Here is a 16,965-nt window from a genome sequence, read left to right as displayed (position 1 = left end):
TCACCAGGAATGGCAGTGTTGAATGGAGTAGTATTCAAAGACCTCAAAGTAGAAAGTGGAGGAGTTACTATGAGGTATGCAAATGGAGGAAAGACATGGAGGTGTCAAGACAGTGGAATTTGGTGTGGTAACTTGAGATCAGGCAAGATAAAGTGAAATTTCTACCAAAAAAACCCCCCAGGGTCACAGCAGTGGGGCTTTTGAACAGACCAAAAAGTGGTATGGTAGCTTGAGATCAGGCAAGATAAGGTAAAATGCTCTCCCATCAGAGCCCAGCATTACAAAGGAGCAGACTAAGGAAGGAAGGAAAGAAAGAAAGAGAGAGTGAGAGAGTGAGAGAGAGAGAGAGAGAAAGGAAGGAAGGAAAGAGAAGGGAAGGGAAGGAAGACTTATGGAGGTAGCACAAGTTTGGAAGTGATGAGTGTTGAATTTTCAAAATAACCTAAAAGAGAAGATACTCAATGATTAGCAAAGTCACAGATACAGCAAAAATGACCACTAAACAGGCGGCTATGGAGACATTAATCACTAAGTACCAACAAAAAACTTACTTTCTCATTTCCATAAAACCTTTATGAGAATGGTTTATAAGTGTATTGAGGGTTTACTTGATGAAAATTTGAAAAGGCAATGGGGAACTTTTCACAAATGACTTTCTAGACCAGATCACTCCTTTACTGTCAAACAACTGATAGAAAAGTGTAGAGAAGACACAATCCTGCTGTGATGCTTCATGTTTTGTTCTTGTTGTTTTACTTTTTGATGTAGTCAGGTAGACTCTTCTCCAACATGGTACCTCCCATGCATATATCAAGATGATATAAGTTTCCTTTGTCACTGTAACCACTTCATTCACTAATGCTCTAATGAGCAATATCAAGTGAGGTTTAAAACAAGGAACCTTATATGCGTCATTAGTTTTGCCACTAGGATAGAAGATGACTTGTGCAAAGTCCGAGACCCTCCAAATGATCCTGTTTGTGGATGATGTGATCACTGCATCAATCCCCAAGATATTATAAAGCCTCTCCTATGAGATTCATAGCCACTCAGAAGAGATCCCATATAGGAAAAAAACAACAGATAACTGACAAATGTTGATTATCCAGACTATGCCATGCAATTGGATGCAGAGTCTATTAAGTTAGACCATCAGTGCATATATCCTGAACAGACTACAGTTGCACAATGAACTGGACAACTAGGAGATGTAGGGGATAGGGCTCTGGACCAGGAGTCAGAGAAACCTGAATTAAAATCTAGCCTACAACGCCTACCAGCTCTGTGACTCTGGTCAAGCCACTTAACCTCCATCTGCCTCAGTTTCCTCATCTGTAGAATGGGGATAATAATAGAACCTACCTTCCAGAGTTGTTGTAAGGATGAAATGAAATTTTTTAAAGTGCTTTGTAAACCTTCAAGTGTGCTCTAAAATGCTCTAAATGCTATTATTATTACCTATTATTGAATAGGAAGAAGAAATCACACTATATTTCATTTGGAAAGTTACACAGTACTTTCAATGATCCCATGTGGCCCCAAGTCAAAACCATATTTAAAAACCAAATTATCTTTCCAGTGATGATATATGACTGAAAAATCATGAAACAACAGGATTTCTGAGGATTCCAAGGTATGGGAGCCTAAAGGGCATAATCAATAATGATATGTATGTAAGAAATTATGTAAAATAGAGAGTACAAGAAATATATGATCAGAAAAGGTGGGATCATGTACTAAGAGATGAGGACAGGCCAATTGCTGCACTGGTGCCTCTAGATCATTCAGTCCTAAGGGAGGGCATACCAGAGGCCTCCATCCTCTATGGAGGGTTTATGGGAGGGGATGGATCCAAATCCACTCAAGATAAGAAGGCTAGGGAGAGTTGCTATGTGAACCTTTGGATGGAGTAACCACATTGATGAGACCACAGATGCACTGAAGTTAGATGGGTCTAAGAAAAATAATGATTAAGAAGTCCTGTATTATTAAAGAGACTGTGTTAGTTGGAAGCTTACAAAATGCCTGTGCTGTTTCTTGAATTCATGTTTATTTTAGGAAACTGTAATCCCTCACTGAAAGAACACCTTCCAACTGTAATAATTGGCTGGGGGGACAGGGGACCTTGTAAGTAATAGTAGAAGTGCTTATAATCTTTTCTTCAGCTCTCCTAATGTTCTAACATTGCACCACTGCCAGTACTGGCTGCCTCATTCAGTCCATTTGTGACATTCATGCTATTAATAGAGTATGTCTGCTTTCAATTAAGATTAATTTTCATTCTGATAAATAAATTAACACTAATCAAGGCAAGTCAGAAAAGTTGATGATTCTACAGAACTAAAATATACCTTGGGCTCAATCACAGCCTACCTGATAGCTTCACTAAGGTGAACATTACTCAAGTGTCTCCCTGTTCCAGTTGGTCAACAAGCATTTATTAAACACTAATTTTGTGCCAGGAATTATGCCAAATGCTGGAGAGACAAAGAAAGGAAAAATGAGGTCCCTAACCTCAAGGAGATCACAATCTAATGGCATGTGATTTTCCTTAAGTGAAGATCGGACTATATCATTTTCCTACTCAATAAACTTCAACAGCTCCCTGTTGTCTCTAAGGTGAAATATAACTTTAAACTGTTAAATTTTTAGTGCCCTGACCCAACCTAATTTTACAGCCTCATTGGACATTACATGTTTTCCTTCCTTCTAAGATCCAGCCAAACTGGTTTTCTCTCTGTTCACCACATATGAAACTCTATCTCCTGTCCCCTAGCCTTTGCAGTGCCACCCTCCACTCCCCCCCCCCACCCCCAATGTCTGGAACATACATAGTCCCTCCTCTCTGAATCAGGGAATCTCTGTTTTTCTTCCAGATGCAGTTCAAGCATCACATCCTTCTACATGATACCTTTCCTGATCTCCCCAAATGCTGGTGCCCTCCCTCCCTTGCTACCTTGTGTTTGTCTGTATCATATTTATACTTCTTCTGTATATACTGAAGCATGTAGTTACTTTTTCCCTATTAGAATGTAAAGTGATCCCTTCCACATTACAACTTTCCCCATCACAGTTTCATGGGTTATCATGGGTCAGCATAAGAAATTTAATGGGAATTTTTTGGGGAGTTTTGAGGAAGCAGCAGATGATATGTGAAAGCCAGCAGGTGATACAGAGCCTATGAGCAAATACTTAATCCAAATTTGACAATAAGGTACGGTAAACACCCCATAAGAGAAAAAGAAAATAATTCAAACTTCTCTGAAATGAAGGGAGGGCCAGAAAATGTATACAGATTTTCTAGATCACTGGGGCACTGTGTCCCTAACTCCAGTGACATGCAAGGGATAAATGGGATTATTTGATTCTTTATGTTCATATCTTCAGAGCCTAGAACTATGCCTCACAAAAGGTATCACTTGGCAAATACTTATTGATTGGTTGATCTACAATAGCCACATTCTTACTGGGCCTTACCATTTACAAAGAACTGAACATACACTATCTCAGCTGATCCTCCCAACAACTCTCCATGGTAGATAGGGTATTATGCTCACTTTATGGATGAGGAAACTGACTCATAGAGCTTAAGTGACTCACCCAAGGTCACACAAGCTGGTAAGTGGTATAACTGGAATTCAAGTCATTGTTATCTACTTTTTAAAACTTTTTGTGTTTTTTTTTTATGCCATACTTATTTCTGGATATGCCCCACTTCCCAACAGAAATCTCATTTGCAACAAAGAAAAATAGTTAAGCAATACAGTAACCATGTTGCCTATGCACCATTTGGCACCTATAGTCTCTCTCCCTATCCCCCTACATGTACTAACACACACACACACACACACACACACACACACACGTTTCATCCTAAGAGGATAGTGTGTCAACAATTCCATGCTTTACATTGCACAATTAATAGTTACTTTTCCTTGGAAAATGAGGTTTTTTCACAAAAGTGAATTTCACATGTAACTTGCTTCATATGATTCTAAGACAACAGGCTGGGGTTGAGTCCTGAGCTGGCTCCAAGCCATTTCTATTGAGTAAAGCTAAGAGGTTTTCTGACAGCGATTTGCCTTTTTTGCTTCCTCTTGGGTTTATAAAGCTTTATGTCTAAATAATTGAAGCATTCCTGTGGTGGAGACCCGAACAGGAAATGGAGATTGAATGAGTTTGTATCATACTTTAAAAAGAATCATCTTTTCCATCCTAGGTATGGTGTTGATATAGCAAGAGTAGCTGAAATAGCTACTTCCCATTTTTGGTTTTGGACATCACATGAAAAGAGTGGACATCTGACTCTAGTATCAAGGTACAGAAGGGCCACTATGCAATGCAGTGGATAGAGTGTCAGACCTGGAGTCAGGAAGACTCCTCATCCTGAATTCAAATCTAGCCTCAGACACTTAATACCTAGGTGACCGTGGGGAAGTTACTTAACCCTGCTTGCCTCGGTTTCCTCATCTGTGAAATGGGCTGAAGAAGAAAATGGCAAACCACTCTAGTATCTTTGCCAAGAAAACCCAAATGGGGTAACAAAGAGTTAGACATGACTCAAAAATGACTAAACAACAGAAACCAAAGCAATTTGGCCTTCCCACTAAAGATAAACTATGGTGGCCTAAAGAAATAGCTTCAAAGAGCCATTTGGATGTTTAATAGAACCAGTCACATTAGGTTTTTGTTTTGTTTTGTTTTTGATTGGAGGGGGAAGAGTAAGCTGCATTAGTTTTCTAAAAATGTTTTATTGATGTCTTTTGTTTTTATACCAGTTCTTCTCTGTTATATCTGCCCCCGTATAGAAGTACCCCCTTGTAACAAGTACTACTATTACTACCAATAGTAATAATTATAAGAACTGGTATTTATAAAGCACTTTAAAGTTTGCAAAGCACTTTACAAATGTTATCTCATTTTATCCTTACAGTGTATCTGTGAAGTAGGTATAATTATCATTTCCACTGTACAGATGAGGAGTTTGAATCTAAAAGAGGTTAGGTTGCAGTCACCCAGCTAGTGGGTATCTAAAGCAGGATTTGAACTCAGGTTTTCCCAATGTCAAGCCCAACAATATCCATTGAGCCACCAATCTGCCTGAGGCAAAACAAACCCATGCAAAAATGTATCTAACAGAGTGTGTAATCCATAGTTCCATCTCTCTGCTGAAGTGTTTTCTCATCTGTTTTCCAGATACATAATTGGTGAGCAACCAACAATCTTGCATAATAATTGAAAGTCTAATATAATAAGTCTTGACAGTAAGGATTTTGTTTTGGAGGCCAGTTAAAAGACGTCAACAAGTGAGTAACAACAGGAAGCCTCCTGTGATTAGAGGATGGTACCAAGTTTTAGGAGCAGCTCCAAATCTCATTTGTGCCAAATATCTTGTCCCCTCGGTGAGAAAGCTCTAGATCTAAGGCACACCTGATTTATGAGGAGGAAGAAAACACGTTAAATGGTAAATTTAGAATAAATGCCTACAACAATACAGTAGATGCCATCACTGAAGGCAGAATGGTATGGTGGGAGGAATTGAAACCCTGGGATTTATGAGGCCTGGGTTTTTAAGTAACCAGCCCTGAACACTTATTAGGTGTGTGATAGTAAGAGAGGCATTCTTCCTGGCAGAATTCAGTTTCCTCAGTTTTGAAGCATGGGTAATAATATTTGCCCATCTACCTTGCAAGACTGTTATAAGGAAAAAGTGCCTTGTATGCATTAAATTAGCTCTCTGTACATGTAAATTATTAAAACTCAAAGCTTCACTTCAAAAGACATTCCCATCACTTATAAAGTTAAGAGCCAGTAGTTGCTAATTTGCCTCACTTAGCAATAAAAATACCCTCCAAGACCTAATATAGTTTGAGAACCCCAGAGGAAATTCGGGATCTTGAAGATTAATTGAGATACTTTTCTTGGAAATGAAAACAGCCTAAGAGGCAATATGGCTTAAGAGACTGAGGCCAGCCATAAGGTCAGGGAAGATCTGAGTACAAATATTACCTCTGACATACTTCCTGTGTGACTAGATAAGCAAGTCACTTAAACTGCCATGTCAATCAATTAATAAACATTGATTAAACACCTGTTATGTGCCAGGGACTGGGCTCAGCATTGGGGATACAAAAAAGAGGCAAAAGACATTCCCTGCCCTCAAGGAGCTTACAATCTAAGTTTCCTAGGTAACTCTCTAAGAGTACTTATCAGAGACCAATTTCCAATCTAGTGTATTCACATTGGGATTTCCCCACACCAATGAAATCGCAGGAAGCCTGTGCCTTGACCCACAAAACGGAGACAGATGAAAATAATTACTGGTAAGGCAAAGTAAGTCTGAAAAGGAGGCTGAATAAAGAGTCTAAATAATACTGTGGAAAAATGAGTTTCCCTGTCATAAACCTAGCTTTGAAGTCTGGAAAGACTCATACAGATCAACTGGCAAAAATTCTTTCCATTTAAGTTCCAAGTTTTGAAAATACTAGACCAAATGAGCCTGAGCATTAAGGGATATGCCTTAGACTTCATAGTCTTAAGAGTAATACCAATGAGGGGGCAGCTAGGTGGTGCAGTGGATAAAGCATTGGCCCTGGATTCAGGAATACCTGAGTTCAAATCCCACCTCAGACACTTGACACTTACTAGCTGTGTGACTCTGGGCAAGTCACTTAACCCCCATAGCCCTGAAAAAAAAAAAAAGAGTAATACCAATGAGGCAGGAAGACTTAGATTCAAAGCTCCCCTTAGATACTTCCCTGGGTAAGTGATAGCTTCTCTCTGTGTCAACTTCTTCTTCTGTGAAATGAGAACAATTATATCTTCAGTATTTACCTCAAAGGATTGTGGTAAGATCAATTAGATAATGTATATAGTGTTTTGCATTTGCATTTAGAGCATGATAGAAATATCAATTACTGCCAATATTGTTGTTGTTGATAAAATTTGTTAATCTAATTTTGACAGATGTGGAACTTGAGGCCCAGAAAGGTTATGTGACTTTAATTCAAGAAGGAAAAAATAAACATTTACTGTGTGCTAGGCACCTCCCCCTGTATCAGGGATACAAAGACAAATCTTTGCCTTCAAGAGGCTTACATTCAACTAGAGGAAACAACACAAAGACATTAACTACAACATTATGTAGTTTATACATGGCAGAGTCAAGATGGAAACCTATTCTCTTGACTCCTAATCCAGGGAACTTTCTAGTACTCCATGCTAACTTCCTCCTATCTATATGGATTTGTGTGTTATGGGCAGGGCTTATGATGGAACCAGCTCAAACCAGTTCGCAAGAGCCACTTGCTCATTTTTCAACGTGGGCATTTATATCTCAAATACTGGAAAATTCTACAAATCAGAGCTCAATTTATTATTTTTTTATTGTCTAGACTTAATAGAGTGATGGAGAAAACATAAATAATGCAGATTAAAATTAAAAGTGTGTTGCACATATTTTTTCCTCCCAAGAGGGAGTTTTAAACATTGGCCGCCACAGCACTAGTTACAACCTGACCAGTAGCTCTTATTCACAGTCATCTGGATTGGGCCCAATGGACCTTGCATTTGGACCATACACTGTTGCAGCTGGAATCTGGAGAGAGTTTAGATTAGTATCAAAGAAAGAACTACTTGATGTGTAATACTGTTATAATTACTCATTATGCTGGTGTTACCCTTTATATGCATCACCCCCTTTTAGCAGTGCTTATGACCATAGCATTGACTTGTTTTTTAAAGTGTTTGGAGGGAGTTTGCGGGGAGAGGAGGCCATCTTATATTGGGGGTCATCACATGTTAAGTTTTCCTCCCTTAAAGAGTTTAGGAAGAAAATCACTACAGTTGGGCTCTATGCTTAATGGCTTTAATTGGGATATTTTGCTAAGCCTCAAGGATGATGGTACCACAGCAAGAAGTAAGACCCGATATAAAAGTAATGATTAATCTAGCTTTTTGAAGACATATGAGGAGTTCAGTCCCCCTTCCTATAGAAAAGTATAAGTTGTACTATATCATAACGAAGATTCTGTGACTACAGAAATAGAGAAGCATGAGATTTATAGCATTTTGAGGCATACTTTCCACAACTGGTGCTTGGCTAAGTGTTGCACTGGTACCCACAGAAAGCAAAGACACAGAGAGAAGCCCCCCAGGGCAGTAGGGTGGATCCTCTGTGGACCAGCATTAAGAGAACAGGCACAAGAATGGCACAGGATGAAAAAATTTGGCTAGCTTGTGATCTGAACGGATTGAGGTAGTAACCACATCGAGGAGATCATACAACCATTGAAGCATTGAAGTGTAAAGACAGACATCCTTAGCATAATGTGCAAGTGTTTCATCAGAGGCAGAAAGGCAGCCAGGCTTTAACTGGGTTTTCCTTGAACCCGGATTTCTCTTATTTAACAAGTTAAACCCATTGGTGGGACTTTTGTGAGGGCAGGTTGTTCTCATAAAATCCTCTTACTAGAGTTGAAACAACCATTTAAATTAGGTAACAGCCATGTCAGTTTCATAGATGATTCAAAGGTATATGGAGTTTTAGTAAATGGCTGTGAAAAGGACACTTGTGTTTGGATGTGTTATGTGAATGCATGCTAATCTACCATATTAATAGATAACGAATATGTCATGTAATAAATACAATTATCTATAACATTATTTAATTAATAGATAATAATGCTATTTCCCATTCTCTCTACCTGTTTAAATCTTAACCATAATCCTTTTTTTTTCACCCTTGGGCTAGGGAAGTACCTCACCAATTATTTCATCACTGTAATGCCAAGCATAGAAACTTCCTCCACCTATGCAAACCAGGAACTCATCTGTGGCTTAAACTCTTAGAGAACTGCCAGAGGCACTGCAATGTTCAGTAACTTGCCCATAGTTACCCAACTAACCCACATTAGAGGGCAACATCATCCCAAGTCTTCTTATTCCATGGTCCTATCCATTATGTCATGCCTAATGTCCTCATTATGTTAATATATGTTAATATATTCAATGCCAATTAACCAATATGTTAATATTTTAATACCAAGCTGAAATCCTCTTTCCTTCTTGGAGCCTTCTTAGCTCACCCTAGCCTACCATGTTCTTATCCCTCTTCTGGAATCCCCCAAGACTGTAATACTCATTATGGGCCACTGAACCATATCTTTAAAAATTTCTTTAAAAATTCTCTAATAGTGAATACTTATCACTTCTAATATTTATTTTTTTGTGTGTTTGTCTTATTTTCCAAATTTAGATGGTAGATTCCTTGAGTACAGGACCTATATGTTTTACTTTGCATCTATTACCCATCACTCCTCACTGAGCTTAGAGAAGTATATTGTTCCTAGTGAGTGCTCACAATATATATTTGTTGATTAAGAAGTTGTGTATGTTGGAGACTCAGTACCTAGAACATAGTAGGTGCTCACTAAATGTTTGATTGATTGATTAACCAATATTTATTATACATATCTATGTACCAACTCAGACTCAAAAGCAATTTCTGATTTGTATGCACTAGAATTTCACAATTCCTTACATATGAGGCAAGATAAAGCATTTGTGAGACCTAGGCAAGGTTTGAAATTGTGCCCTCTGTGTGTTACTCTCCATTGATGGCTTTTTGGCATCACCCCAACATGTGAGATGGCTTATTACAAAATAAATATCGGTGTGCCTTGGGGAGTAGAATTTTCTGGCATAAAACCATATGCATTATGGAAAGCAATATTTAAATGTGTCCCTCATTTTCACTACTCTCTGTGGTACCACTTCTCTCCTTTACTTATAGTTCTAGCTCTGCTTACATTATAAATGGAAGCTTAGGAATAGCTACTGAAAGGCTTCCAGCCACTGTAATTCCCCTTTCATGCTCAGGATTCCCATTCCCCTGCTCTATTCCTTTGTCTCCTTATCACCATAGAAGAGCCTTTTGTTGCCTAGGACACTAAATTGCTAGCTCTGCTTTCCACTTTTTACCTTGCCCTAGGGCTGATCCAGGGCAGCATCTGCAGGGACAGGCCTGGCACTGGTAATCACCTTCTTCCTTTCCACTTTTGTTATTCCTTTATGGCTAATCTTCATTTCATCTCCTAATTCCCCCTGTCAGCCCCCCAAACAGAGACACTATCTAAACCTTCACCTTAACCTCCCAGCCCCATTTCCTGTAATCATATACTCAGAATAGTCAATACTGAGACTGGATGATCTTCTGAGATGTAGAAGTGATCCTTTATTGAGTCATCAACTCACCATACCGTAGGGGTGCCTCTGTCTTTCTTCACACAGAAAAGAAGTAAAAGTAGAAAAGGGGGTTGTGTGGAGATGAAGAGGGAGAGGGGCAAAAAGGCCAATAAATCTCTCCCTCCCAGTCTGTATCTGGGTCTTTTTATTATCTCTAACACTTCAATGGATCTATGTGTAGTTATCCAGGTGGATTCTCTCTCTAATGGTGCAAATTATAACTCATCTCATATCTGCTTTTCCCATTCAATGCATGTCCATGTTCTCCTGAAAATCCTACACAAGGGGTTCACCCAGTGGGTAAGTGGAGGGGGTCTTCTAAGTCTCTTGACCAATGGGGTTGCTAGCTACGTGACTGGTCTACTTCCTTTTCTACTCATATATTATTTTGATAATATCATTTAGGATACTTCTTCCATGAAAACTTTCACTAATGATATTCTGCGACTTACTCAAGTCCAATATCTCTCCATCTCTTGTTCAGTGACCAGCAACACAAACATTTCTGAGACTGATAATTTGAAGTCATACAATATCTCCAGAAGAATACTGAAATTAACAAGATGGAATTTTGTTTTATGGAGAAGCTTGAGTAATTTCAAGCTTAGCCCAATTTAACAAAGGTAATCTAGCCCATTTTCTTCCTCCCATTCAATCTATTATTATTTACAATAATGATGATAACAACAGTAAGCATTTATATAACAACTACTATGGGCCAGGCATTGTGCAAAGTGCTTTACAAATATCATCTCATTCAATCCTCACAACAGCTCTGGAAAGTAATGCTATTATTTCCATTTCACATTTAAGGAAACTGAAGCAAATACAGGTTAAATGACTTGTCCAAGGTCACACAACTAATAAGTATCTTAGGCCACATTTGAACTCAGGTCTTTCTGACTCCAGGCCCAATGCTATATCCACTGCCACCTATTTGGTATCCTTTGATTCTGTTGGTCCAAAATATTGTACTGATGGACCAAATCTGTGGTCTGCCCATCGGGTTGTATATGGAGAACAGATATTCTTTATGTACTACTTTTCTCTGGTATGGGTATATACTTTAAACCGTGATTATTATTTATTGACTATAAAAAGGCATTTAATTCAGTAAAGGAAAGGGCCATCCTGGCGGCTTCTCTCCAACAAAAGCTTTTACATGCTTGTTTTGGAATTGTGGAAGATTCCTCAAAAGACATTATAACCAAATGGCTTTGTTGTTGACTGATATTGAACAAAGTATAAAACAGAGACATGTGCATTGAGTGTTTGTCCTGTAGAATAAAAGTCAAGAGGCCTTCTGCGTGGTTGTTGTTCATCCTTATGACATGGGGGTTGGGACATATAGAGGAATTAAGGGACTATTAAAGTTTAAACTGGCCCAACTAGATATCAGGAGGGACATACCTAAGAAATTAGGAGAAATTAAATTCTATAGCAGGAAAGTCAGTTAGGCATGGCTACTACCTGAGCTAGGAAACAGAGATAACTCCAGAGGTCAGGACTATCGTCCCAAAAGAAAATCCTTGACTCTCAGGAATCTTTTCCCATTCCACCCCCAAAAGGAGCTTTCCATTGTCAGGTGGTTACCCCATCTCTCCTCCATAAAAGCTTTTGGCCTTTCTTCAATCTGAGAAGAAAGATGTCTCTAAGCCATCTCCTCCCCTCAAGGCAAAATCTTTGACTTCCCTCTTAGTCACTTTCTCCAGTACCCAAGTAAAAGACTATTTAATTCTAATTGGACTTTGTTCAAGAGTGTAATTCTTTGTAGAGGAATACCTAAGGACCCCTACCATCTATTTCCCCATGACACTTAGTTCTAGAAGAGGACCAGTGACATCACTAGGATAATTTCTTGACTTGCACATGAATTGGATTTGAGTGAGGCAGAGCTGCTCAAAGTTATCAGCCTCACCCTCTCCTCCAGTGATCATCGTCCAGTGTGGCAAGACAAAGGTCAAGATGACTGGCGATGGCCCAAGATGCAATGGGTGACCTTGGCCTTCCTAAATTAAGGTCTTTCCCAGGTCTCAGTTTGTCTGAGGCCACACCCATCCAATGACTAAAGGCTATGACAAAAAATGGCCTAATTTACCATCACAAAATTATTAATCTGGGAGAGGAAGACCCCCCCCAATAGAAAACAATTGTATTTAAACTCATTCAAACCATCAAAACCTAAACAATGAGCCACTGGGGTTTGAGCTGGGGTTATTCTTGGCCATTCAATAAAAGCCAGAGTGATTTGGGTTTAAAGACTTAGTCAAGTGGCTCCATTTAAAACACAATGGGCTTTTTTACAAACTCCTCCTGATGCTCTAGTCTGAAGATGGCAGTTGATTATATTAGGCTCTAGGAGTTTACAGAACTTTCTGGACCAGATCCAAGATCATTTTTGATCATGGAGCAAAGCAGATAAATTCTCAGATAACTTTGAAAAAGCTTTGTGACTTCTGTTTGTGCAAATCTATGAGACGACCACATTTCTGTTCTATAACAGGCCAGGGGAGGACTGAAATCCTGGGATGATGATGGTGGTGGTGGTGGTGGTGGTGGTGATGATATCATCTAGCATTTATATAGATCTTTAAAGTTTTCAAAGCACTACAAATATTTCATTTGATCCTCACAACCACCTGGGAGGTAGGTACTGTTATTATTCTCATCTTACATATGAGGAAGCTGAGATAGACAGAGGTTAAGTAACTTGTCCAAGGTCACACAGCTAGTAAATATTTGAAGCCAGATTTGAAATCAGATCTTTCTAACTCTAGGTCTAGTGCTCTATCCACTTCCCTCCCTACCTGGATAGATGGGACAAATGGTAGAAGCAGAAAGTGAATCAGATAGAACAATCCTTCAAAGCAGAAAAGAAAAGGGGAAACTGGGAAGCCAACTGGGGATTGAGATGTATAGCATTGATCTATACCACCTGGAAGCCTCAGGAATCCCTCAGCTTCCTGATTCTATGAAGTTTCAGTTCCTACCCTTTCATTCCCCTTATCTCAAATTCCAATGGAGTCCTTTCCCCAGGCAATAAAAGTTACAATGGGGTCCTCTTGTTTTCCCTGTACAATGTTCTTTTCCCATTGTATATCAAGTTGGGAATAAGGGAAAAGAGGGAAAGAAAAGCCTGGTTTAAAAGAGAGTCACAGAGTCAGGAAGGATTGGAAAATGACTTATCAACAACAGAGTACATGGATGGGAAGAGTATTGGAAAGGTAGTGTTATGGGCCCAGGGCACCCCAGAAGTTCTCTGGGGCACATCAAAGAACTTTCTCCTTGAGAAACTAAACCAGAGGACAGATAGCCTAGAGAGATAAACAGAACCAGATCAGACTGAGCTAGCTCCATGATTCCCACCCTTCATTCTAGTCTCCCTCATCCCTGGGGCGATAAGATTAAGTGTGGCTGCTTCCTTTGTGTCCTGAAGAGATGGCTTTGGAGATCTGCAGCCACCCCTCACCCAACTCCTTCAGCCACCACCAGTGGGGGATGGTCCTCCTTCACTAAAGGAACTTTCCACAGTCAGATGGTCACCCCCCATCAGTCCTCTATAAACATACCGGCCAGTCTCCTGCTTGAGGAGATTAGTATCTCAGAGCCACGTGCTTTGTGCCATGCCTTTCTCCCCATGAGAAGTCCAAGGATTTCTTTCATGGTTTCCCTTCCCTTCCCTTCCTCAGCCCCGAAATAAACTATCATCTTATTCTAACTGCTTTTGTGTGTAAGAGGGTGTAATTCTTTAAAGAGGAATTCCTAAGAACCCCAAACCTCTACCCCTACCCCTATCCCTTACCCCATTATCCCCATGACAGTAGGAAGCAGACAGGTTATAAAAGGCCATAAAAACCAAACAGAGTCTTTCCTATTTAATCCTAAGGGTATTAAGGAACAACTGAAGTTTATTTAGTATGGAGTGAGCAGTAACATAGTCAGAATCTGCATTTTAGGAAGATTAATCTGGCAACTTAGTGGAGGATGTTGTTCAGTCGTTTCCAACTCTCTGTGACCCCAATCAGGGCTTTTCTTGGCAAAGAAATGGACGATGTTTGCCATTTCTTTCTCCAGCTCATTTTACAGATGAGGAAACCAAGGCAAACAGGGTTAAGTTGATGTGGAATGGAATTTGGGGTCAAATTGATTGTGAGTCATCCCAAAGAATTACAAGACTCAGTAATTTAGTTTACCAAGTTTTATTGCAATACTGTGAGAGATCACAGGGAGAGAACAAGAAAAGTAGAAAGGTATATTGCGAATAAGGAAAGGAAAGACAGTTATATTTATAGTATGGATAAATTGATTATCAATCTCGTTATAATAATCTCCACCTTAGGGAAGTACAGGGGAGGGCTTATCCTTATTTGGAATTCCTGGGGTCCTAAGCCAACTCCCGAGGCATGTACCTTTTTCCATGGAGGTGTGTTTTGGGGGGTTTACACGTCATAAAGTAAATCTGGGGAAAATTTGGCCTTTTCTGTGCATGTCTCTTTCTGATTCCCATGCTTAGTTTCAAAACATCTTCATTTATCATTTATTTCTAGTCTAAATTTCTATAGTCTGTCATTTAGTCTAAGGTCTTCATGGCCTCTCTCCCTCTGTTCCCGTTATAGGTACTGATTACTGTGGGTAAGAGAACTTAGCATGCTGACTTGTAAGTTATCCATTAACTGGGGTCTGAATCCCTCTTAGAGCTCATATCTGAATTAGAGCTTGGGTCTTAGGTTTTCTCTGTTAACCCCTTTTTTGCCTCCTACATCAAAGTGACTTGCCCAGAGTCATAAAGCTAGTAAGTCTCTAAAGTCAGATTTGAACTAAGGTCTTCCTGATTCCAAGCCCAGCACTCTATCCATTATGCCACCTGGTTGCCTCCTTAGTGAAGAATAGACTAAGTGGGTAGACACTGGAAACAAGCAGACCCAACCAACAGGCTATTGCAATGATCCAGGTGTGAGGTAATGAGGACCTGCACTAGGATGACAACTACTTTAGAGAACAGAATACATAGGAGAGATGTTGCAAAGGTAGAAACAACAGGACTTGGCTATTGCCAAGATTGGATATAAGAGGTGAAAGAGAGTAAGAACATAAGGATGAGATTGGCATTCGAAGCCTGAATGAAATGGGATGATGGCAGGGACCCTTGATAGTCACAGCAAACACAGAAGAGGGGAGGATTAAGTGTACAGAACCAGAGAATAAATGAATGGGGAATTTAAGGAAAGAGAAACACAGATTTAGGGAACAGGGAAAACAAATGGGAACATGGAACAAAGGGGAATTTGAAAAGAAGATGAAACAGAAATGGGAAAATATGGTGGAATCAGACACTGTTAGTGCCTAACCCTCCACAAAAGCATTTAATTCCACCTCAAACTGACCTTTTTATCTAATGGATTGGGTCAGTGCCATATTATTCCTCTCTATTAGTCTCCTCCCCTTCTTGCTCTCTCTGCTCTGTGTCCTGGCACTTTGAAACTTTTCCTCTCCCTCTCCAAGGAGGCAGTCTATTTCTGGATAAGAAATTAATGTATTAGTTAACCATTAATCATTATAGTTCTCGTATATTTGGAATGGGAAATCTGCACATGTCTCATAGAACGTGTTTCTGAATTTTCTTTCTTCCCCTAAGGCATAACTGAAGTTGTCAGAACATGAGCAAATATGATCTTGGCAAAAGGTTTCTAAAATTGAGTATATTACTTCCTAATTTTCCCTCTCCTTCCCCTCCCCTCTGCTATGTCAAGTAAAATGCTCTGTTTTTCATCACACGGACTTTCAAAATAGAAAAATATTATCTGATGACTCTTTCTCTTTCAGTTTTGAGTATTCATTTAACTTTATCCAAATAAAAGAAGCCCTGATCATGTTCACTATCCGACACACAATGAAAACAAGCAAAATAACTGCTATCCTCTCCCTTTTTTTTCTCAACAGCTTCCTCATTTTACAAGTTCCTCAGAACCCTGTGGGCTGGTGGAGGGGTCAAAGAAGGAAAAATCGAGATGTACTTAAATAGATTTTACAGACTCTAAAAGTATACCTTTTGGAGAAAGGTCAGCCAGAAAGATCTCATTTCAATAATGTGATCTTCAAGTTTAGCTGTACATTGTGGTTACTGCATCTGACTGCCCTTAGTGACTGGCTAAAGCTGACAGAACACAGAGAATAAGTATTTTTAACATATGAAAGAAATTAGGCCTTGTGGTTCTTGCTTCCTAAAACTCTATAGCCCTTCAGATGGTCTAGAGGGCATAGAACAGTCAAGAAATATACTTGAAGCTCTGAATTTTAACTTCTTCCAAGGATAAGAGTGGAAAGCTCACATGACATGGGAGCACTGAATGTTTTCAACACACAAGACCAAGAAAATGATGATGATGATAACTAGCATTGATATACCACTTTAAGCTTTGTAAAGTGCTTCATAATCTCATTTTATCTTCACAACAACCCTGGGAGGCAGGTGCTTTTAGTATTATTTATAGATGGGGAAACTGAGGCAGGCCTCTGTTAAGTGACTTGTCCAGGGTCACATAGGTAGTAAGTGTCTGAGGCCATATTTGAACTTGGGTCTTCCTGACTCCATGTCCATTGTTTTGTCCACAGCTGCCAACCAATGTGTTTAATACATCTTTGGAGGGGGTCAGTGAAAAAACTACAAGGATGTAAGCCATTGACCCCCATGTCTCCTTGCTTCCCAGGGATACCGAATTC

General features: G+C 39.5%; 1 protein-coding gene across 1 annotated transcript in view; it reads right to left on the bottom strand.

Moving 5' to 3' along the window:
- ACOXL (acyl-CoA oxidase like) overlaps positions 1 to 16,965 on the bottom strand; it is a 536,612-nt gene that overhangs the window by 122,395 nt on the left and 397,252 nt on the right.

Source organism: Dromiciops gliroides, chromosome 2, assembly GCF_019393635.1.
Source record: "Dromiciops gliroides isolate mDroGli1 chromosome 2, mDroGli1.pri, whole genome shotgun sequence".
In the NCBI taxonomy this organism is placed as follows: Eukaryota; Metazoa; Chordata; class Mammalia; order Microbiotheria; family Microbiotheriidae; genus Dromiciops; species Dromiciops gliroides.
The sequence above is the reverse complement of the archived record's forward strand: the minus strand, read 5'-3'. Positions and strand labels throughout refer to the sequence as shown.